The sequence below is a fragment of the Pungitius pungitius genome, chromosome 5, assembly GCF_949316345.1.
Source record: "Pungitius pungitius chromosome 5, fPunPun2.1, whole genome shotgun sequence".
In the NCBI taxonomy this organism is placed as follows: domain Eukaryota; kingdom Metazoa; phylum Chordata; class Actinopteri; order Perciformes; family Gasterosteidae; genus Pungitius; species Pungitius pungitius.
In genome coordinates, this window is record NC_084904.1 from 14,386,537 (window position 1) to 14,410,719 (window position 24,183).

Consider the following 24,183-nt stretch of genomic DNA (forward strand, 5'->3'; position numbering starts at 1 on the left):
TTTCACAAAAGATCTTTTACACCCCCAGTGTATCCCCCCTCCTTTCTCCCACTAGCACCCTCACACACCCTCCGTTTGTGCATCGACTTACTGCGTAATAACCATTCATCCTCCCACCCTCCCTCCACCAGACCCTCCCTCTATCCATCCATCCGTCCTACTCGGTGCCCTGCACCCTCCCTGAACAAACAACACTTCATGTGAAGGAGAAAAAAAGACGCTTGCCCTCTCTCCTTTCACTCTTTGTCTGTTGAAGTGTGCCACGCTTTGTGTGGACTCCTGTGTGACGGTTGATGCATTCTTCCCCGAACAGCCCAGGACCGTATTTGAGTGTAAATAAATGACTAGTCCTCACAATGAGAGGGCTGGAGAGCTTCAGTTTTATAGTGATTTACCACCATTTGCTGTTTGTTCAGAAACACACTCACACACAGACTTATTCTCTCACACAAACACCTTTACACGTGCGCACAAAACAACACACACTTTCACACATTCTCATTGCCGGCGCACAAGTCTCGCTTAGGCAGTAAAGCGTTCATCAACCGACAGAGTACATGACAAAACACCTCGACGGATGAAATACAATCATACATCACGGCAAAAAAATATACAAGGTACTGTGTTCCGAATGAACGAACAGCAACAGAAGAGATATCGCCCCTAAGCTCCGCTGCCGGCAAAACAGGAGTAAATCTTCGACGCAATTTTGGTCTAGAAAAGGAATACTTCCTTGGAATGTGAAGAAAACCGACAGCTTCACCAAATGAACAGTACTGACTCATTGATGTCACAAAAAAAAAAATTGATTAAGAAATCAGTTTGTGAGAATAGAACCAGTAGGATGCAGTACCTATACGGTTGGATCTTTGAATATTTGCAGACAGTATTGTACCAAAGTCATCATATTCCATCATATTATCGGAGTTTTTACCTTTAAGTGTTTTCACCCACGGTATAAAGTATCTCTGTAGATCGACCATAATCTTTTCCACTCATCCTTTCAGCTGTCTACCATTGTTCTTCGATTGGTCCCATTCAGCCTCACAAGCCTTATTGTCTGGACAATGGTCCTGCCATTTTACTTTTATGTTCCCACTCACTTTTCTGCGAGAATCGGTCAGTTTTACTTCTATTCAATGCAATTATTGAATTGATTTGAAAGTCTTTTCTTTGCTCCATCCTTGGTAATTTGAATGAACAGTACGAACGGCGTGACGCGGGGCTTTTGAGAGGACGGAGTGTATTTAGACCTCTGGGAGATGGAATCGGTGGTGTGTGGATGCATGCATACATCTAATGTTATATCTGATTGGCTGCATAGTATTATTCTCTGTGTGAACAAAAGAGTGTGTGCACTTGTTAGTCGTGTGTCTGTGTAAGCAATGGGCGGGGGGGGGGGGGGGGGTGGTCGGGGGCATGGGCGGGGGTGTCGTCCCAGCTTTTGTGTCCCAGCTGACCTGCCTGACACAAAGCCCTGTCCCACGCAGAGCCAGCTGCCCCCCCCACCCCCCCCTCCGGTTGCTCGCACACAACGCAGAAATAAAAACACACTCCGAGGCCATAGCTAATCCATTTGCACAGCCAGTGGAAGGCAGCAGTGTGCTATTAATTTACAGGATTTATACCTGACAGTGACCATGAAACTCTCCTCTGTTCTCACTGTACCTCTATACTGCCACAGTGCCAGATGGTATCTCTTTAATTTTCATTGTCTTTATGGTAATTTGGAACAGATGCATTGGAAATCTATCTAGTTCAGTGTGCTTGTTTTTTTAGGCCAGTCTAAGAAAGCGTATGGTTCTTTGTTAATGTATGCCATCTTAAGTGCACACATCATTTCATTCACAGGGTTTTACATGTTTATTATTTCATAATAAAGTTTTGACAGTTTTATTTGTTGGTCAAAAGATATACTTTCAATCCAAAAACACATTGCATTATGGAACTCAATAGCATTATTTTTTTACTCCCCAAATGCACAATTAATGCGCATGTCTTTTTTTATTCCATTCAGTATTTATGTCAGAAAGGCAGAAAGGTCTCAAAAAATATTTATTCAACTATGACTTTTGTCTTTACTAAATAGTATTATTCCCCAAGTTGTTCTCTGACATTACCTCTCATTAATTTTCTTGAGGAGACAAAAATAAATGCCTTATTCTATTTTCCTTTTAATTTTAAAACCGTTTACAGGCAACCAATACCTTTGAGGGGTGTATCTACACCATCTTGAAGACTTAACAACTAACTAAAGGCAGCTAATCCATTATGTTCATTTTGGTAAATAGCGGTTATCATTGTAAGATAATGGAGATAAAAGCAGTATATTGTGTTTAAATGTTAAAAGGGGTGTATGACAATTAGGAATCAAGGTATGTGTCAACTAATTAAGTACAAAGGCAATTGACATTTAAGACGTGAGAAAACTATTTAGTGAGTAAATGATTTTTGTCTCTCCAGGTAGTCTTAGTTAATATCCACCAAAAAGCCAGGAATAGGATTTTAAAAATATTAGATTGTCAAAATTCTAGAGTGGAGCTCAGTTTTGGAGGAGACATCCGTCAAAATCAATCCTTATCTTGCTGTTCGATCCTCTAATTGTACGCTGAACACATTGTCCTCCAGTGTGATGTAACACATTAGAAACCTGTGATTGATTTGTTGCTTACACAAAGTAACTGATGATTCACATGTAATGAAGCAGGGATGTCCCATTATGCTACGGATGACACGTAGCAAAAGCAAGTCACAAATTAGTCTGATTGATCGTTTAAATTATAGAGAAGGAATACTTTGTCTCTGCCAGTCAAAGACATGCACACCCACTCCCACGCAGACACATGCACGCACACCCGTCTGCGCAGATGCACACATACTTGCCCATCTTGTGTCTTACTCATTGTGACTGAGTTGTGGGAATGAGTAATGTGGCCTCAAGCAGAACATCAACTGGAAATGAAGTGTTAGGCACAGACAGCCATCAATCTTTCACTTTCACTGCGAACACATTACTCTCTTGACCACACACACACACACACACACACACACACACGCACACACGCACACACACACGCTTAATGGCATCCAGTAGCAGCTAATTGGGTAATCCCTTTAGTGCATTGTAAAGGAGATTGAGCATGAATAGGGCTTCAATGTTGAAGAACAGAATAGCAGACACTCATTACTGCCTCAGATGAAGGAGATGGAATACCAGCCGAGGAGAAAGAGAGAGACAGACATTCGCGTGTGTGTGTGTATAGAGATATATAAATACATATATATTCTGTGCAGCTGATGTTGCTTCATTGCCTGGTAAACAGTCAGTGTGTCCTCTGTTGAGACTGTTGAGGGGTTTGCATTAGAAGAAGGGCACATTTCCCTGAATCTTGCAAGTCAAATATTTATTGCTCATAAGTTTGATATTGGTGTCTCCTATTGGCAGTCGTGAGGCCTTATCTTAGACCAAAGGCCAGCTTCTAGTGAATGACCCGCTGTTGGATTTAGATTGCATTCAGATACTATTATTTACATCTAAATGAGACATTGGGTCAACTGAACAATCAACCTCCTTAAGTTTTAATAGATTATGAGGTTGAGGGCACTGCTCAGTGGGTTTGTATGGCTGGCCAACTATTGCTCCTGAAGCACAGGCATTTGCATAACCTTGGCAGCTGGAGTATAGAGGTAAATGTATTTTTAATGGAGTCTAAATGGGAGCCTTTAGTGCTGCAACAAGGATGGGAATTGATGCTCATGAATTTAAGGAGGCCTAAAATGAAATATCTGAAATTTCCTATCATATTCTTTCATTGAGCTGAATCCATTCATGCTAGATGGATTGTCGCATGACAATATGTCTTTGCACTTTCTATAATGTCTGAAAACGTATCCAGGGCCCTGGAATGTGTCCAGAAATAGTTTGAGATTTGTATGTGTATTTAGTCAGATACTGCAGATTTCCAGCCAGCTATACTCATAAAACATTAACATCTAAGGCTTTTATCCCACTCTAAAAACAGGAACAAGTGAAAATGGATTGTAACAAATTAAAGTATTTTTAGACATTTTGAATTATTGCCCATCCACATCCCATAAATATTTATCTCTTCCATTACCCACCACTTGTTTTGAGCAGGCTGTGTCTTTAATGCATGGTATGACCACCTCATGAATATGAAATTTAAACTTGATTGATTGACATAAAAGCTTTATTTTCTCTGGTGACAGATTATCATACGATCTCTGGAGCTTTCGGCGAGAAAGACACACTTTATGTTGACATTTAGAAGTATTGCTTTTTCCTGGTTTGCTATGGCAGATCATTAAATAGGATTCCAAACACTTTTACTTTTACGTAGTCACATTCAGTCACAGCACTATTTCTTAAAACTCAGTTTAATCCATTTATTGTTTGATATGGTATCACAGTGCATGTGACATGCATAGGTAGGTGGAAAAGAATGCAGGCTTTCCTGGTTACGGGCCCATTGACCCTGCAAGCTGACGACTCTGTGATAAGGTTGGAGCATAACCATCCTCCTAATCTGTTCTGGCTTTGTGTGTGTGTGTGTGTATGGCTGGTGTAATGTGGGAGTAGGAGCAGACATAATGAGCTCACTTTTAGGGGCCTATAATAATGTGAACGCAGCTGGAAATATGTGCTGCATGCGATACTTGCTATCAGCTCCAAAATAAAAGCCCCCTGACCTTGTATTGCTGAATTAATCATTTTAGGGAGACTCTGCATGCCTCTTTCAACAGCGTGACGTGTCATAGCTCACAAATTTACATCTACTACTCAGCTGCTGTGCACAGTTGCTCAGTTGATTCACATACAGTCAGAATATAATTCTCCATTAAGTTAATATGAATCATGATTGAAAAGTTTAAAACTCTGCAACATCATCCTGAGCTGAGATGTGGGGATGCTGCACTTGTCAAAGCTCATAAAAGGATGCTGCATTTGGGTATCTGGGACGGTTATTTTAAGAAGCGTCTAGTTTTGCAGGTCATGACAGCTCCATTGGTTTGTCACACGCTACTGAGCTGAATTTAATTTCGATGATGGAAATGCAAATATAAAAGCTAAAAAATGACCCGTGGAATCAAGCTTTTTACATTTGCAAAGGGAATTCTGTAAGGAAAAGATTAGCTTGATATTTATCTGTTGTGACAATACAAGAGAGCTGTCTTTGCATCTTTTGTCCTCGATCATCTCCTTGTGATTCTCTATCTCCCCTGTGCTTGTCTCTGTTCAATAAGTTGCAGAGCAAAGCTGAACATGCCTGAACAGGTGCCCCATACTTACCTATTCACATGCCACCAGCCCAGTATGTATTAACACAGGTTCCACACAGGCCTCAACACGTATTACTGTACACAGGTGTGACACTAAAACTGGAAGGTTGTGCAAAGGGAAAATAATTCCACACACATATCTCATTCATTGTGTTGCTATAAATTACAATGCAGAATCACATTGAAGAGCCTTTGGTCCAATTACTTTAGAGAATCATAGGGCAGGACATATAGACACACTTAATTCATGCTTAAAACACGTAACTATCTTCTCTTCGTCAACCATTGATTTTCCAAAATTGCTGTGTACAGTGCAACATTTAAATAAAGCCCCATGCTGCACCCTATTATTTCAGCAAGTCAAAAACAATGGTCAGTCCAGTGATGGCTGTGCTGAAAGTAAAGAACATGATTGGCAGTTTTCTGCAAAGAAAAAAAGAAACTGTTGAAAGCAGACTTTTCACTCAGAGCTACTATGTCCTCAAACAGAGTTGCTTTTACTTTGAGCCTTTGTGTTAAAAGTATCAAAAGACAAAATGCCTCCTTCTTGACAAACTTTGGTTCAGTCAGGACAACAGAGTGTGTTACCCAGTGTGCTCCTAAAATGAACCATGTCTACATTTAGTTCCCCACGTAATACAAACACATCACAAACACAACACCTCTAATCAGACCATAATCCCCTGTCACACAGCGTCAAACAGCCTCAAGTGCAGCTGAAGGTGACTTACCTCCATCAGAGTCTGCCTGCTGTGTAGTTTGCGCGGGACAAACCGATGGGTACAAGCCTTTACTGCTGGTGTGGACCGAAGGAGATGTCGGCTGTTCTGTCTTGGTCCAACTCTCACCCCACATCAACAACTGGTGTGGTGCAATCACTCCGTCCCATCTCCCATTCTCCCAAGCTCGGTCTCCCTTTCCCCCTCCCGCTTTACAGTGTATCCTTATTGCCTCCCTCAACTCCCTCCCCCTCTTGCCTTAGCTCTGAAACATCCAACTCCACCTCCTTCTCTCCTCTGCTTGCCTCTTCCACCTCTTATTACCTTTTAGTTTAGCACAATTTCTTTACCATTTTCACTGCTCAATTCCTTTTTGTTTTTCTACATTTATCCCTCTCCACCTGTTCCATCTGACTTTTCACCTTGCTCTTCTCTTTTTCTATTTTTTTGGCATCATGCCCAGCAGCTCTGCTCTTCATTTGAGTCAGTTCATTGCTGCTGCATGCCTGCATACTGCACACACATTCCTGCACATACTTTTTAGCCACATATGTAAGTGCTCTAAATATCTGTCTGTTCAAGCAGCTTTCAGAAGCTCTTTTTATTTTGTGTCCAGTTGTTGTTGACTACATTCATGTGAACCAGTGTAGCCGATATGCGTGCACGTGTGTACACCTGCAAGAAAGCCAGTAAGTGTCCGATGACTCACGCATGCTGTTGACCACAGCGCTCTGCTGCTGAAGAATTAAGCTGCTCCGGTGCTCTCTCACTCGTACAGGAAGCCGGGGGCAGTGATGTTGTGTTTTGGTTTATTTACAGATGAGTTGAATAAATGATCAGGATAGCAGTGTGCAGGTTATGACCCTGCGGTGCGGTATTTGCAATATACCCATTTGACATGCAAGTACATCATCTGTTTTTTCTTCCTGTGTCCATCGTGTCCCTGTGCGCCTGTCTCTCTTGTCCCGATATCTTCCTCTTTCTCTACTCTTTTACATTCTAGAATCCGAACTTCCTGTCTGTTTAACAGTTAATATGACAAAATTAAGTTTGAAGTTCCTTTCCAGGCTGTGAACAAAATGTGCAACATTCCTCTTTGCTGTCTGGCCATCTTTGGTGGAGATATAATTACTGTTTCAGGTTCCTGGAGCGCTGTTTTCTCTTCAAATGATAATCCCCCCTTTTGGCCTCAGAGACAGAACCAGAAACACAGTGAGAGGCATTGTTTTCTATCAATTCCCCCTTTTGTATACCACCCAGTGTGTTGAGGACATGCAGGTCATTATCACACACACACTGTCATGTTGTCCTGACAAATGACACCAGTTTGGGTGTCAATGTCTGCTCACTCTTCGAAGGCCTTAAATCAGACTCGCCTCCTGTACCCCATTACAAAGTATCTGCCTTGGCATGAATGAATGGATGGGACATTGCATTTGGGAATGATTCTGTGTGTTTGCAAATTCAAGTTCATGGTTATCTCATAAACATGCGGCTTTCTCAATGTAAAGTCATCAATGATGGTGTGCAGGCTTGTCAAGAAATAGTTATTGGCCAATCATGCCCCTCCGTATTCCGTGTAGCACACGTGTGTGTGTTTTTCTAATTTACACTCACTGTCTTATGAGGTTTCTAGCATGTCTCCAAAGATTACATAACAGGAAAACAATTAAGATATGCTTGTGTTTTCTGCCATTGAAATAATAATAATAACTCACGTGGGTTTGGGTTTTTTTTGTACTGGAAGGAGCAGCACAGGCTGTCATACTGGGAATGGGATGCAGCAATTGATTGCATTCAACGTCAAATTTGCTCTTCCAGAACGTGCCTCCTTTTTTCTTGGCTTGGTCCCGTCTCCCTGCTTATCTCACTCACCCCCACAGAAAAAAAACATGGAGGAAGATCAATACCTCGTTAAATGCCGGGCATTATGCTGTTGACCCAGCTGACCCAAGAAACTGACCCTAGTCAATGTCAGGAGGTCAAAAGCTGGACAATACTGAGTTGCGTGTAACCCCTCCCCCCACACACACATTTAGAGCCTCAGGATTTTGGTAAACTAGAAAGTCACACACGCACACAAACACACGCTGCCAATATTAAAATCCAATTTCTGTTCTATGTTTGCACATTTTTGGCAGACTGGTGGACGTAGGCAGCTGAATGTAAATCCAATATGAATCCATATTACAGATTATGTGAGAAGACAGTCATGACCCAATAGTATGATTGAGCAAACATGCACAGTAACTGTATGTCATCTTAAATTAGAAGCAGCTACCATGGTAACAATGTTGGTGATTTTTTTTATTCCTAAATGTCCAGAAAAGGCTCTTTTTAGGCAATAATCTTTTAGTCAATCAGTTTGAGATTTTAAGTCGGGTGTAAAATATGCCATTTAAAAAAAATGGCACTAAAGAAAAGCCCCCTGCTATTAAAGTGGTCTTTCATGCTTACACACACCGAAGCACTGATCATAAAATAATAATTAGCTAAATTATTCCAGAAAAGATTTATTACATTTAAAATTCGAACCATTCCTCCACCCATAACTATTATCGCTAATCATTTTTGTGGGGAAATATTATAAAGAGAGATGAAACTCCCATTTCCGTTGAGAGAGGACTTCCTAATAACAATCAACAGTAATAAATCGAAGCCAAACCTCTTCACCACAAGAAAACGGCTACTCTTTTAGGTCGTAAACAGGTAGCAGTGACATTGATGCCCCGGTTTAATTACTGTGAACTACTCCCCTGTGCTCCTTCTATTGCTCTAATAGCATTTCCACTGCTGTCTGAAATGGTTTGTGGGTACTATTCTGGGCCCTCTATCATTTAAACTGTCTATTTGGGGAACATTCACCCACCCAGAGCTTGAATTCACTCAGCCCCTCTGAAAAAGTTTGCGTTTGTCTGACGTAGGTGCCGCTGCACTAACAAGCTGAATGGCCTTCGGTAATCCTCCTCCTTCTTTCCTAAGTGCTTTTGTCTCTTTTTCAACTCCTGTCAAGGCTGACCCCTCCACTGTGTATCAGCATGTTCACCTGGGGCCGAGCGGGAGGGCAGATAAAGATAATATTGACGAAAGTTGAAGTCAGACACAAATAAATGATGTCACCCCAGAGAAGAGGCGGAGAAAAAAATGGACATGAAATACAAAGGAGGAAAGACGACCAGAATTTGAGTAAGAAAAGGAGGTGAAGAGGCCGAGGAGAGGTCTGAGTGCACAGATGCAGGGCTTGAGCTAAAGCTTCATTGATTCCGCTGCTTTTGTTTGCCACCGCCTCAGATACAGACACAGTTGGCCCCTTGATGTATGGCTGCTTCATCCTCTCCTGCTCCACGGGGGAGACACAAGTCAGAGAGTCAGGCACTACAGAGACTGCGCGTTACCCTTCCGGTACGGCGGGGCCAAGGAAGCCCGTACATTACAACTCCACTGAGAGCCGGTGTTAACCACAGAGAGCAAAAGGAACCAGTTCACCGGCTTGGGGGGACGTGGCTCGGCGCTGAACTCCATCAATCTTCAGTGTTCACTGCCAGACAACAGACAACATAAAATCCCCATCAATAAATAAAATCCATGCACAGATTTGTATTCTCCCTTGGCATATGTACAACTTGTCCTGCCCGCTGCAAAAGATTAAGTGAGGCTACGCAGAAACATGTACTCACACTGAGACGCTCACACGTCAAAGCAGTGATGCATCTCTGTGCGAGGCATATTGCCCAACAAGATCCCTGTCACCAGCGGCATATAAATAAGCCCGGCACGAAGCGGTCAGAGCCCACAGTAACAGCCTGTCACGTCGGATGAGGACTATGAAGTTGTCCGTCTGTCCCACACGCCTGATGAGTGGAGGTCCAGCACGCTTTTCGCACCCAGATGCCAGTGTTGTCACCAAGCCACACACACACACAACCACATACAGGGGTTATTGGAATTGATTGAATGTACTTTGCTCAACTCGGCCCAAGCCACCGTTTGATGAAGCTTTAATTCATCACCATACCCTACGTGTTGAAGACGTTAGGCATACAGCCAGGGTAAGAGTCGTCTTCACATACAAAGAAGCATTAACTGACTTTAGATAAAAGCATGGGGTCAAACACGCACTGCGATGTGTTGAAGAGGGATGTTAAAGACAGGACATGGGAGCCTCTGGTGCTTACCAAGTCTGCGTTTGAAGCTGTCAGACGCCGTTTCACCTTTATTTTACCTTTCACTCAAGATTGCACATGCAACTATTAAGTTGCAGGTTTGATGCTTTTAGTTTTTGATGTAGGGGTGAGGAGGCGCACTGTGAATGTGCTCGTATGTAGAACAGATGGATCACTGCCAAAGTCACCCTGATCCCCCCCCCCCCATTATCCTCCCTCCCTCCCCCAATTGTTACGTGGATAGTAAAAATTTCACAAATTAAGTCGTCCATCTCTCCCGTGGTTAACACTTCACAGGCTAACAACAGTTAACTGCTTTCAGAAATCTTAAGCATCTGCTAATAGGGAATATATGGAGTGTAACTAAGCCATAAATTGTCGCAAGATGCATGGTCAGGCAGCGTGAAGAGAATAGCAGAATACACAAACCCCTCCTCCCTCTGCCTCACAGGACAGTGCAGGTTGCACTGCTTCTTTTTGTTGTTTCTTCTAGATTGATGCGGTTATATATGTAAACGGCAATAATGGGTTAGTTACAGCTGGCTTTAGGGCCTCATGCCAGATCTCAACAAGTGTCTCAATTGAATCATGAAAATAGTGGTCTGTAAATCAATAGTTATTACCTCCCCAAGATGCCAAGCTTGTGAAAAATAGCCTTTGCTATCACATAATTAAGCCTGTATGAATACCACAGCTCTAAAAACATGTGTTAATACTTGCGACACTAATGCACTTATACAGTTCCTGCTGTAGACATGATACCAGCTTGTGATTGCACTTTATTTATACTATTATCTTATCAGTTTTTTAGTCCGAGCAACAAACTGCTTATTATCTTATGCCTTAAAACCCCCCAACTTCACGAAGTCCATTCATGTCACTCCTAATCTTCCCCTTTTCCTCAATTAATTATTTTTAGAATGACTAAAGTAACCCTGGTGTATTTCCAGTATAGGGCTGAACCGCACAAATCAGCTTCATAGTGAATCAAAGGAAAGAAAAAATGTGGAGCCATTGCAAATATTTATCCGCGCTTCTTCTGAATGCGGATAGCTTTATGTCTCCTTCACAAGGGGGCACTGTTGCCATTCATTTCATGATACACGGTCTCCTCATATATTACTTTTCCGTTTTCTCTTCCTTCTAGATGATATCATAGATGAAATTAAATTATGTTATTCCTTTTAGGCAGGAGCAGAGTATTTACAACAGCATACCCTGTTCTATCTTTCAGAATTAGCTAAGTGCTGATACAGTGGGCAGTCTCTCCATTGTGCTTGCAGCACACAGGGTCCCTTTTAATTTCCTAGCTCAGTGGAGAGGCAGTCATTATCTGAGGATGGGCATCTACAATGGATAATTATCCTGGGAAAAGGATTTCAAACTGTGGGGAAAATACTGCTTTCAGCAAGAGGGCCTGGATGCAAAAAAACCCCACAGTGGCCAGCAGTAAGTCACTGCCATTACGTCTTTCGCTCTGCCTTTTTCCAAACGCCCAGTTGCGATTTGGACCTACTCCCGACAAAACATTTTAAAATCACTCTCCCTTCTCCTTTTTTCAATGTAATTCTGTATTCATTGCAGTTTTAAACCTAATTTCTAATGAGCTGGCTGGCCAGAGCGACCATTACACTATAGCGTGTAATCTGAGTGGACTACTACGCAGAACGGGAGGGTGGACACAAAGACAAATACGTGCACACCAGTGGACACAGGTGCATACACACAAATGCACAAACAGATACACTGACTGAAGTAAAGGAATAGAAGTTGAGGCTTTGTAGGAGTGTAACATGTTTTACTCTCGGTTGAGGCAATCATTTATTTATTTTGTGTTAAAGGCAGCTTCTTTGGGGCTGAGTGGGTTGCTTTAAATTGTCTCTGGGAGAAAGCATAGTTATGTCCAACATCAAACACGTTTTGAGAGTCCATTTATCAGCACAGACACTCGCACTTTCATGCACTGATTTATAATTTTGATGAGTAGGAAGGCTACTCGACCCTGATAAGAATCCCCTTCTACTGTCAATCATTTTTATCGAAAAGTCGAAAAAATAAATTACCCGACATAATGTCATGTCAGTGTTATCTCTGCCTCTTACATGCAGATCAATACTGAGGCCTCTTAATTTGTGTTTGAGAGGACTCAATGGTTAAAACTAAGGCTGGTGGTTCCAATGCTTAAACAGATCCTGGATCAGGAGCAGTTTGACGCAGCAAAGGTGAGAGAAGTTCAGTTTCCTATGAACTTTGTAAATTCCACTCTGAACAGAATATCTTGGAGAAATACTGTCAAGACCGAGTTGATCAATCATATCAAACCGACAGAACATTACTAACATCTTGGAAAAGCTTCACACACACAGTCATGCACAACGCACACTCTTCCCCCCTGCAGTGATGAGTGACCCTGTGGGCAAGTGAGAAAGAAGCCAGATCTAGAAAAATGCATTATATCCTTATGAGGTTATCTTCTATAAGTAGATAGAGGTTAAATAAAATAACAGAAATTCTCTCTGGATCGGGAATAAGCGGATAACAACGGCGCACTGATCTGTTTCTGGTGTACTTGTTTAGCTCAATATAATTGGCCACAGGGTCTGCAGAACACAGGTGATGTACAGATAAGTGGGTCTGCACGAGGCCTGGTTCAAGCTAATGCTCAGCCCCGAACGTCAGCAGCTGCTCTCCTTTTTCTCACAACTCATTAGACCCGAGTGCTGCACGGAGGACGGAGCCGAGAGACGTAGAGAGCTGCAACTTGCATGCGGAGACCGAAAATTTCCAAAATGAAAAACAGCTAAACGTAATAGTGGACTTAAGCTTTACTCACCTGTCATTGCAACTTGCTGATGTGGGTACTTGGAGAGTGAAAAAGGAGGCGAGACAGTGAGTGAGAATAAATATCATAATGAATTTAAGGCTCCGTCACGCTAAACCTGTCACTGTCACCTGAATACCGTCGTTTTGGGTGTTAGGATTTTCCCCTCACCTCAGTTTAAATCCCTTTCCCAAAGACACATCATTATTCCCGTATAAGTGTCCCAAGTGGCAGAAGATTAAAACAAAAGATTCCTAGAAAAGCTTGAGGCAAAAGTTCTGCATTTGCATCATATAGTTTGTGTCATAACATTTACATACCTTTTGCTAGAGTTCATGTCCCCAAAATACCATTACCAATACCTATATATAGACAACCTTTGCTGTGCTATTTTGTAATATATTCAATACCTCTATTGGCTATTTTGTCACTTGAATGAATCCTTCAGATCAGAAGGCCATCAAGAGATGTGAAAGGTTTTGAATATCACAGCCTTGGATGATGTGGTCTACAGTGCCTTAATGCTGCCGTCTGCACAAAAGCCTCAATTTAAAATCAGAGCAAAACAGAAGCACAACAGCACTTCTGTTGACAGGAAGCATTTGGAGGAACCATCAGCTATGCGTTTCTCCATTACTGTATTATTGCCTTGCCCCATTAAATGCAAGCATCAACAAGCAGCCATCTTCTCTTTCAGCGCAGATGACCTCCTGAATTAATCACCACTCCTCCCTACGTTTTCCATTGAATTTGTACCATCTCTGTCCAGCCCAACTCCCTCGATCATTTATTTCCATCTCACAAAGTCTCTGGCGGCTTCTTTGTAAAAGATGGAGCCGTCGTCATGTCGGTGATAGAGACATGCCTTTATCTTTTGCGATAAAGGCATGAAGATTTAGTGGAAGTCGAGGGTCCTCCTCATTATGAGTAAGTTGTCAATATTTGTATTTCTCTAATCCAACTTTTGCAGAGAGTTAAATTTGAGATAGAGAGACTTTAATCAAAAGGCTTCAGCAAACATCCTGGAAACATCTTCACAGGCTTTGTCCAATGATTACATCATCATTGAAGCACTTCTAAAGCTCACTTATTAACATTTTAAATGTAGAATGTTTAATCCATACAAAAAGCAAAGTGTAAAGTCAATAATATTCCAATCTTATGCTGGGTTATGTTCTGATTATCTCTCAGTTCGGAGCAGTAACCTCTTTGTGGGTGGATTATGTTACTGAAGGATTTCAGTTTTGTTAGAAATCTTTATACGGAAACTCAATAATTTTACGGACTGTTAAAGTTAAATAGTTCAACAACTTTGGAGAGATGCTTATTTGTTTTCTTGCAGGAAATTAGATGAGAAGATTAATGCCACCTAATACCTAATCTAACTATAACTGAAGCTTCAACTGTTTAGCGTAGCGTAGCATGAAGCTGGAAATGGGGAAACAGCTATAGCTCCAAGCTGAGAAATAATCCAGCACATAACACCACCACGTTGGAGTATTATTATTATGGATTTTTTTTTAAACTCTGACTTTGACTGAGTTTTAGAGGATCTAGTCAAAAGATTCATGTTATCACTGGACACAGAGATGTAGCTAGCTGTTTCCACGTTTTCAGTCTTTGAGCTGAGATAAACCAAGTGGCTGCTGGCTCCGGCCACATATTCACCGTGGAGACATGAAAGTGGTATTGATATTCTCATCTGACTCCCGGCAACAACGTTGATGAGTGCATATCCCAAAATGCCCGGCGTTCAACTATTTTAAAGGGTTCCCGGTTAATGACGTAAAAAATGTTATGGATTTTTTTGCAGTTTGCTTTTAAAAATATAAATGCTTATAGAAGACACACTTATTAATGATATTCAGTTTTACAAAATGCTGCATTTTTCTGCGAAAGGAATTATAGTTAATATTAATCACGTGTCCTTGTTCGGCCCCACCTTCAACTCTTTGTCAGTTTTAACTATATTAAGGGCAGCACTTGGTGGCCTATATATCTGTGCTGAATCAGTATTCACTAAGAAACTGCTGTAGTTGGAAAAAGAGCACAACATAATCTTCAGGTTGGTGATTTCTCACTTTTTTCTGTTTTTTCTCTTGATCCCTGCTCCCCTTTCAATACCTCTCTTTTGCTGCCTCCATTCCACACACACACACACACACACACACACACACACACACACACACACACACACACACACACACACACACACACACACACACACACACACACACACACACACACACACACACACACACTGTACAGCCCTTCCCCTCCTTATCACTATCTGTAAGACATCACTCCCCACACCACCTACCCTTTTTTTTTTCCATTTTCCCAACTCTCTCGTTATTTCTCACTGTGTACATCTCTTCCTCCTTTCTTCACATTTTCCCCTTGTAATCCCCCCCTGCATCTTCTCATTTTTTCTCTCTCGCTCCATCTCAGCCATACCTGATGTGTGCTTGTAAGGAATGGCGTTTTGACCTGACGTTGAGTTTGTTCAGCACGTCAGTCCACAGCTTCTGGAGGCCCTGTGGGCTCCTCTGGGGTCGAGGGTTTGTTGGTTGTGGAGTGCCGCTCTCCAGCCAATTCCCTCATTCAGAATACAAACCCGGAGCTCACCGCGGAAGAGTGGAGAGACAGGCACCGGGTGAGAGGGGGTTCAACGCCACCTCTTCTTCCCTGCCTCTCTATTCATCCATTCCACCGTCAAGTGCACTCTCCCTCCCGTTCCCTTCGCCTCCTTCTCTGCTCCCCTCTCGTTCGTTTCTTCAATGCATACACAACGTACACAGACTCAAGGTAGTACAACAGCCCTGGGCTCAGACCTACAAATACCGGCTTCAACACATCCTTACATGAGGCTAGGCGCGCGCGCGCACACACACACACACACACATACACACACAGATGTGATTGGGATATTACTGGCATTCCCAGAGTTGCTCTGTGCTATTGCACCTTGCTAGATACATAGACTCAGTGAAGACTTTCTCTCCATTAAAAAAAAATCCCAGTCCACACTGTAGTCTTTGATCTGGACTTAACTATGTTTTGTTCTGGACTAGGAGTAATTGACGTGTTTAGCTCAACGTTTTAATCAAAGGAAGTTTCGCCTTGAAATGCTAATTGTCAATATCAAAAAGCTCGAACCACAGAGTTAATGATGAGAGTGCCAGTGATTACCGATCCTGGACATAAGTCCATATAACTGCCCACCTCTCATGTCCAACTCTGCTCCACCCTCTTCCCTGGTGCAACTCTCACTCTTTGCATTCATCAGTTTACATTCAAAGGAGAATTGGTAAACATCAAGCAATTACATCATCACGCATTTGACCGATCTTCTGTGAATTGACAATTTTTATTTTGAAAATATATTCATAATGCATTCACAAATGCTTTTGTTTAGTAGTTTTATTGTTGAATTATCAGGTCAATATTTCAGTTATTGACAACTTGATGTAATGAATTCTGCATGTATGAAATATTCTGTCACAAGTACAGTGTTTCAAGAATTATTAGCAATCTTCAAATTATGAGACTACATTGATCAATTAATAACAACTGCATTCAACTTGGCCGATTAGAAACAACAACTTTTACATTAAATAACTGAATTGTAGGGCGCCAACCTCCTTTATTGGAAATTCAATAGCCAATTCATTATTTATCATAAATCAAGCTTACACTAAAGCCCTTTTTCTTTGAGTTAGTTCATGCATTGTGAAACGCTCCATCACTACTCAGAGCTTCTAAATCATTGGCTGCTGATACTACCAAATGTAACATTCATTACGATAATGCATTTTTATCAATACTGTTTGATGTTCACACGTCAACATAATGGGTGATCCCAACGATGGCAACGTCCTTCAAACCACGGATCAGACCAAAACGTCACTCCCTGCTGCTGGTCGTGCGGCACACTTCTGAATTCTGTAATATTATTTGCAGTTGGTTATGATTTGAAGGGCATAAATAAGGCCACAGCCAAAGTTGCAAAGATTTGCTTGAGCAGCAAAATTCTTATTTTACTGTAATTGATGAAGCACCGTGTACAGTATTTCACGTCCTGAGTAATTTTCTAATTGGTTGAGGGGTAGCAGGTTTTTTTGCGGCCCTGCAGCATGAGAAGAACCACCAGCTCATCAGAGAGAAAGAAAAAGGGCCAAGACATGTAATGAAATGTGAATCTCCTCAAGCAGCGCGAACGTAGTTTTTTTTTTTTACCCAGGCACACTGCTGGACTGCTCGTTGTGTGTTTTTATGCTTTAGAATAGAAATATTTTACTGAGGTTGGCCTTCAAAATCCTTCCCCATTTATTGGCTCTCAGACAGCACTCTTGCCGGAATTTGTACGGCTCATGTAAATATGATTACAAGTCCCTCGCGTCAGGTTATATGAAGTGTGTGCATGTCCGCGAAGAGCATAAAATCCTATTTTTGTCCCTTCAACTTAGGGGTCTGGCTTGAATATATTTGCATAATGGATTTCACATCTCACACTTTATGAATGCAGTCTGATGGTTCAGATTGTTGAAGCTGTAGGATTGGGTGAAAAAGATGTATAAATGCTATATGGTGGGTAATGTTGGCAAAAGATAAATGTCTATCCCCAATAGAGTGTAGACAACGTGATGAGCATAATGAGCAGAGTTTCTAAGTGGTTTCTGTCTAACAATTCCTTCCTCTCTCCTCCTCATTCATACTGTAATCACATAATCAGAAATCTGAAATGGTTGATTGTAAAAGCCAAGTAAAATGAAGGGAAATTGTTGGTGTACCGCTGAAGGTTTTGGTTCGTTTGCAGGGAGTGCCTTGATGGGTCATCTGCTCTAAATTCAAATCGTCCAGCAAAGTGAGAAAAACCAATGCAAATCTCTTTGAGAGCTCCTGTAATCCCAAAATCCACCCATTCCATTTGAAATCACCACAGACATCAGGAATAATGAATCTTGAATCGCCGCGTGCATGTCATAAACATGTAAACTCGCTGGGCCGGGAGGTGCGAGAGTAATAGAGGCCGTCTAAACAGTCTGTCATCATCTATGCCTTTAGAGTGGGTCCTTTTGCCAAGGCCCCTGCAAAGTATATTGGTAGTATTAAAGCATAGCGGTCTTCAATTTATCAATAAAAGAACCAATGTGTCACTCCGGCAAACACACAGCCGGCATTTGCATTCAAGATAACGAGACCCGTCATGTGAATTTTATACTCTGTCTCCTCGCTCTGTTCGTGCCGTCCCTCTTATGCTCTCTCGCCTTTCGTTTTTTTCCTTCCTCCTTTGAAATGTGTCTGAAAGCTCCTCCCGTGACCAAGACCAATCTTCATGGACCACTGTAGTATTTAGAATCTATCCTAGTTTTATTCATAAATGATTAATACATTTCATTATTCATTAATTTCACTCCGTTCCGTTCAAATCTTTAGTGTTTTCATTTACTTCTTCCCGCGTTGAACTACGGACCTCTTCCCACCTACGACCTATTGTTGCACCCCGCTTGCAGCAACTGCTGGAATCAACTTTGGTTCTAGTTTTCCGCCATACTTCTTTTTCCCCTCTGGGAGCTCTTGATGCAAGACTAATACATTTCCAAAAGGTGCAAACAAATTGCAAAATCCGGATTGAATTGCCAACCTTCTTCTGAGAATAAAGAAAAAACCTATTAAAATACAGTAAAAATGGAAGGTTGACCAATCCACAGAGGCTTAACAATAGCTACAGTGGGGAGCGGCAAGGCGAGCTCTACGCGCAGGACTCCATGCGGTGCTCTGTGTGCACATATACAGTACATCCACAAGATGGCTGAGGCTGTGCAATAAAGGCCAGACTACAGCTGGGAGAGACACAGAGATCCCATCGCCAAATCCAATAAGAGTAGAATAGAATGTCATTACAGATGTTCAGCCTGGATATGACGGCTCCATCAATAATCATCCCACATGTGAGAGGCAGAGGCTTGAGCATGACGCGGTCAAAGTCGCACAGCCATGGCAGAACCTATATGGGCTTGTTTTAACAGTCTTTGACTCCCCCCCCCCCCCCTCCCTCCCTGCGCTCTCTCTAATGCCTCTCTTTCATTCTCACTCGAACCCCCTCGTTTTTTCAGTCCTTTTTTTGGTCTTGACAACAGAAATGTCCAGTCTTTCTTCATCGGAGCAAGGAATTACATCTCAAGTGGTCTGGTTGAATACTGCGGCCCGCTCTCCTCCGCAGACAACAGAGATGTTTGCCTTCCGAATAAACATATGGCCTTCGTTTTGGATTCCAATTACTCATACTTAGATACATTTCTCATTATTGCTCATTTACTGCATGCCAACATAAAAGCATGCACAGCCGTGGTTGGCTCTTTTCCAATAACATGAAAACAAGATTTTGCCATCCGTCACTTCTAAGACTATCATCTCCTACACACAAATAGCGTGTAAGTTGACAAACACCTGAGTTGTTATGCGGTTTCATTTCGCTGAAGCTAACTGATTAAAACCGTTGAAATAACACTTCAGTCCATCAGAGATACTTGAGCTCATGCGCACAAAAGTCTCAGAAAGGTCAACTAAAATCACTGCACACTGAGAAGCAAGAAATAACAAGCGTTTACAGTCATAATTAAAAAAAAAAAAGTTTTAGAAAAGTCTCAAAGACTTTTGTAAGCACAAGCCGTTTGATTTTTTAAACCTGAATATGTGGATTTCAGCTTTCCGTTCAAAGCGGTCTTTAATTTGAGTTTGTAAGTGATTTGAACTTTTAAAGCACTTTTTTGCGCGGTTGTCATTATATCATGTATGACCTCCAATCAGACTGTGATCAAAATGTCTCGCAGGAATGAGATGAGTGGGAGTTAAGCAAAACTATTACACATAAAAAAACATCTTTCACGCTTGTTTTGATAAGTAAACAGGTTGTATCGCAGAATTGTGATTTATAATGCTCAAATTGGTCTTGTCATGGAGGAAATCCACTGGAGAGGTAGACATATTGGTGCACAGCCACCACAGGGTTGAATGAATTAAAGGGATTGAAGTTCACATTTTTCAATTACCTCTGGCTGCCATCTGGAACCGCCAACACCTCGCTGCTGCTTTGTTCCATTTAATGAATGTTCAAAAAAAAAATGCACATGGTGAAATTCCAAATAAATGTTCTTATAGGTATGATGTAAAAATGTATTATCGGCTAGAGCTTTTCACGTTGTCTATGAACCCAGTGGATTTGCTCTGTAAACTTTTTAGTGTCAGGTATCCTTCCTCCTTCTCCCACAGTACATAATATACAATCTTCAGAGAAAAAAAGAAAACTTGTTATTTCACTGGTATCTAATGGGCTGCAACACCACATATGAACTTTCACATGACTTTTCATGCTTGCTAGCTGTGTCTGCTCTGATTCACCTAAGAAAAGCAAAAGTAGGTGAGCACCGCAGTCGCCCCAGAGAAACACACTGGTGATTTTGCATCTGTCTCTTTCTAATCACTTTAATTCCCTTCAGCTGCCATTGGTGCCGTATTTCCAATCCATCAACCTGAAAGGACCTCTCACTCTGTAGTAAAATATCAACAACTTTATCGGGACAAAATAAATCAGAAAAGGAAAATAAGTTGGCTTGACATCATTTCTTTACACATGGATATTTTATTATAATTATTATATGCATGTACACACAACAAAATAAGCACTTACTTTTGTTTTGAATGCTTCACTTTATTTTCCTATATTTCCCACAGTGGTTGTTCACAATGTCCTTTGGTGCTACAGGAAACATGTGGCTTGGGTTTTTGCGCCCATTCATCGACTATTATTCTCAGCCCATATCGCAGTGGTTTTGAGATCCATGCCATACATATTTATCGAGGATCATTACATCCATGCTGTGTATCCAACTTGATAAACATGAGTTTATATGAAACATGTGGTTATGTTAAGCGTGAAAGTGTTATTTTTTCAGGCACATCTTGTAACTACTCAATATTTTACTGGAGGATCTTTTTCGGCAGTCAGGATGCAGTCCATTATACTTTTCTCTGGCATTATGACATAATCCACATTAACAACTCATTACAAGCATTTACATCAGTTCCTGTGTTAATCTCCAAACAAAGGCCGTGATACACACTGTGAACTGCGCCGTAGCAGATGTATCACTCATTTCTCCGACAAAAACCATCTGGTAAAGGACTCAGTTGCATCAGCTTCAGACTGCCGTGGCGAAAAGAAGAAGAAGAAGAGCCCGACGAGAACAGGTGGGTGAGCACAGAAAGGAATGATGGGATGGCGATGGGAGCCGTCTGTGATGGGAGCATTTCTATCCTCGGTAAACCTTTCTTCTCTCTCCGCCATGTGCTGAGTGTTGATAAGAGACATCATCCCACTGACTCATTAATCAACTGTGAAATGTACAGCTACCTGCCGCTTTCTTATTCCCGTGCCCCTAAAACCCCGTCTCTACCTGCCTCCTCTTCCACCACTGCGCCTGCAAATAGAAGAAACAAACTGGACTCCACGAGGACTCTGCTTGAAAAAAAAGAAAAGAGAATTGCTCTCCCAGCACATTCCCCTTTTTCCACATATTTACCTTCTGAATTATATCCAAACGCTTGCAGCCATGTGTACGCATGTATTCACAAACAGAGCTTAAAGACATGTACGCAAGGACACAGGAGCAAAAGGAGCTCTTTAAATCCTTCCAATTGGTTTGTAGATTAGAGTTGTGCAGCCGAGCAGATTGTTCTACAGAAACAATTCCCACGCTTTTCTATCTCAGTGGCTTAAATTATGGTTACCGTATCTCTTTCTAACATTCAAACCCAGCTGCCACCCCTCACTTCCCTCCTCTATAAAAGCACTTTATTGTGCCACGGTAATATCGGCCACAAAACACCTCATACATTTCTAAATTGTGCTGTGTTGTGTATAGGTCTCCTGCATAAACATGTTCTTAAGCTCTGTAGGAACTGCTGATCAGCCATCTTTTTCACCTCAAACTCAGACCCACTCCAGGGAGGTAAAATGTAGAGAGGGAAGGTCTGAATTTTGATCAGTTTATTTGCATTTTCTACATGTCGAAACCCTTAATTTATCTGGCAGTTTTAATCTCATTTAGCTGACCGTATAAAAACGGTGGTTCATTAATTATTTTGAAAAGTAAGCAACAAACTGACCAAATCACAGTTTGATTAATGGGCAGGAAGGTGTAGGCAGCATTGTTCTGGTGACAGCTGCGTCAACAAGAAGCCCAGAGAGCTTTCTACCTGTATATTCTCTGATAGAGGGGATTGCAAAAATATATATACGCAGCAGGACATAAGTTCACTTTCGTGTTGCATTTATGGAGCTGACTAAACTGAAAACATGTTAATGCTGTGGTTGACATTTATCACACGCTGCAGCGGCGTGAAGAACTCTATTTGGTTCAACACATGGATTGAAAGCTCCAAAAAAAACCAAAAGAACAACCACCACATTTTATATTGTCAAAGGAACACAAAGTGTCAGTCAGTGAGATCTCACCATTAACATCCCAGATACCTACCTATCCAGATCCTTGTTGTCACCAACGCTTCGGTCTTCATGTCAACTTCTTCCAGTAATCATCTTGCTGTTGACTCTACTGAGTTCAAATGTATTTTAACACATATAGGAGAAACACATCATACCACTTTAAGCTCAAATGCACACTATTTATCATTCAACGTGACTACCATGACAACCTGCTATAAAGAGCAGCCATGCCTTTGTTGGAAAAAGAGTCTGCACTGCATCACGACTGTATCGCATTATGGACAGCTGCAGGAGAATGGCCATCCCTGGTGAATTTCTCCCTTTGAATTTAGTTAATGTAGATGTAGGATTAGAAACCATTTGTGTTTTGATTCTCAATTCAAAGACACTGATACTGAGCTTTAGTCTTGATGCTTTGGATATGTTTAAGAAATATGATTGGATGGTCCTGTTTAAATGAAACTGCTTGAGACTGACTGAGAATGCCATAAACCATGTTTTCTGGTAACTTAGAGCTGCGCAGAAACATTCAAATAGGTACATTATATATCCAGCACAGGATATATAATGCTTCTTGCTTTCAACTTTTGAATATCCCATATCATTTTATCATTTAAAATATATTGGTAATATTGATTGTAACAAACACAGGACTTTATCTATTATGAGACTGGGAAAAAACACTTAAAGGAAAGGCTTGTACTTTGTACACCAAAGAGTCATTTTATATGTATATATATATGTAGACAGAGAGAGGGAGAGAGAGAGAGAGAGAGAGAGGGGTAAACACACCGTTTTAGGAAATTACTGTAATTTATGCCCGACTCGACCACACTCTGTATGCCGCAGCTACATTTAACAATAACAATTCGAGCATTGTTCAATTTGACATCTGTTCCTGTAACAGACTCTGAACCTTTTTTCTAAAAATGCTTGCAACATGAAGCTGTTTGGCTCAGTACTATGCATTTATGTGACACAATATTCTTGTACTGCCTGAAGACATGAAACATTTGGGTGGAAACTTTGACTGTATGTCAGTAACAGTGTCAATATCACTTCCCCGCTAGACAAATATGGTGTATGTATAAACAAGCAAAATACATCTGGCTGTAAAACGTGTCTCTGTGAAGTGATCCAGTCAGAAGGGTCAAGATAAGATTCATAAAATGACACTCATATATAAATTGAAGAAAATACTGGTTTTGTTTCCAGCTGGGGAAGAAGGGATCTCTTTTTTTAGCATTAATAAATAAGCAGAATCCGGGGATCCCATCATGTGTGGACAAAATAAATGGTTACAGGCAATAGCTTGATCAATGTACATATGAGGCCTTTGAGTATGCAAATTATCCTTTTAAAAGTCAATTTTTGTCCCTGTAAAATATCAACGGATCATTTTTCACCACCATTGTGTGTTAATTAGTGCTTTTGGTGTGTCGATGGGATGATCTCTCTCTTAAAAACATTCTTCAAACAAAATGTCCAGTTTGAAAAAGGCGATTGAGCATATTCATTTTCTTTTTGTTAAGTCTTTTAGTCAGATTAGTCTTTTTGTTAAATCAGCTTTCAAGAGCAAACACATAAATACGGATTAAAGATGAATATTTCGTTTGATTTGTTTGATAAAAACAGATTGCGATTTTGACAACTATGGTTTTGGAGGCA

General features: G+C 41.3%; 1 protein-coding gene across 2 annotated transcripts in view; it reads right to left on the reverse strand.

Moving 5' to 3' along the window:
- The window catches only part of lzts1 (leucine zipper, putative tumor suppressor 1), a 29,636-nt gene extending 9,196 nt beyond the window's left edge, over window positions 1–20,440 (reverse strand). The window contains exon 1 of one of the 2 annotated variants that reach the window (XM_037482960.2): window positions 20,060–20,440. The gene's annotated coding sequence lies outside the window, so the exon portion shown is untranslated. Of the gene's footprint in view, window positions 1–6,032; window positions 6,227–20,059 lie in introns of those variants that run through there. The other variant, XM_037482957.2, reaches the window with a different exon arrangement.
- Between the last annotated feature and the right edge of the window lie 3,743 nt (window positions 20,441–24,183).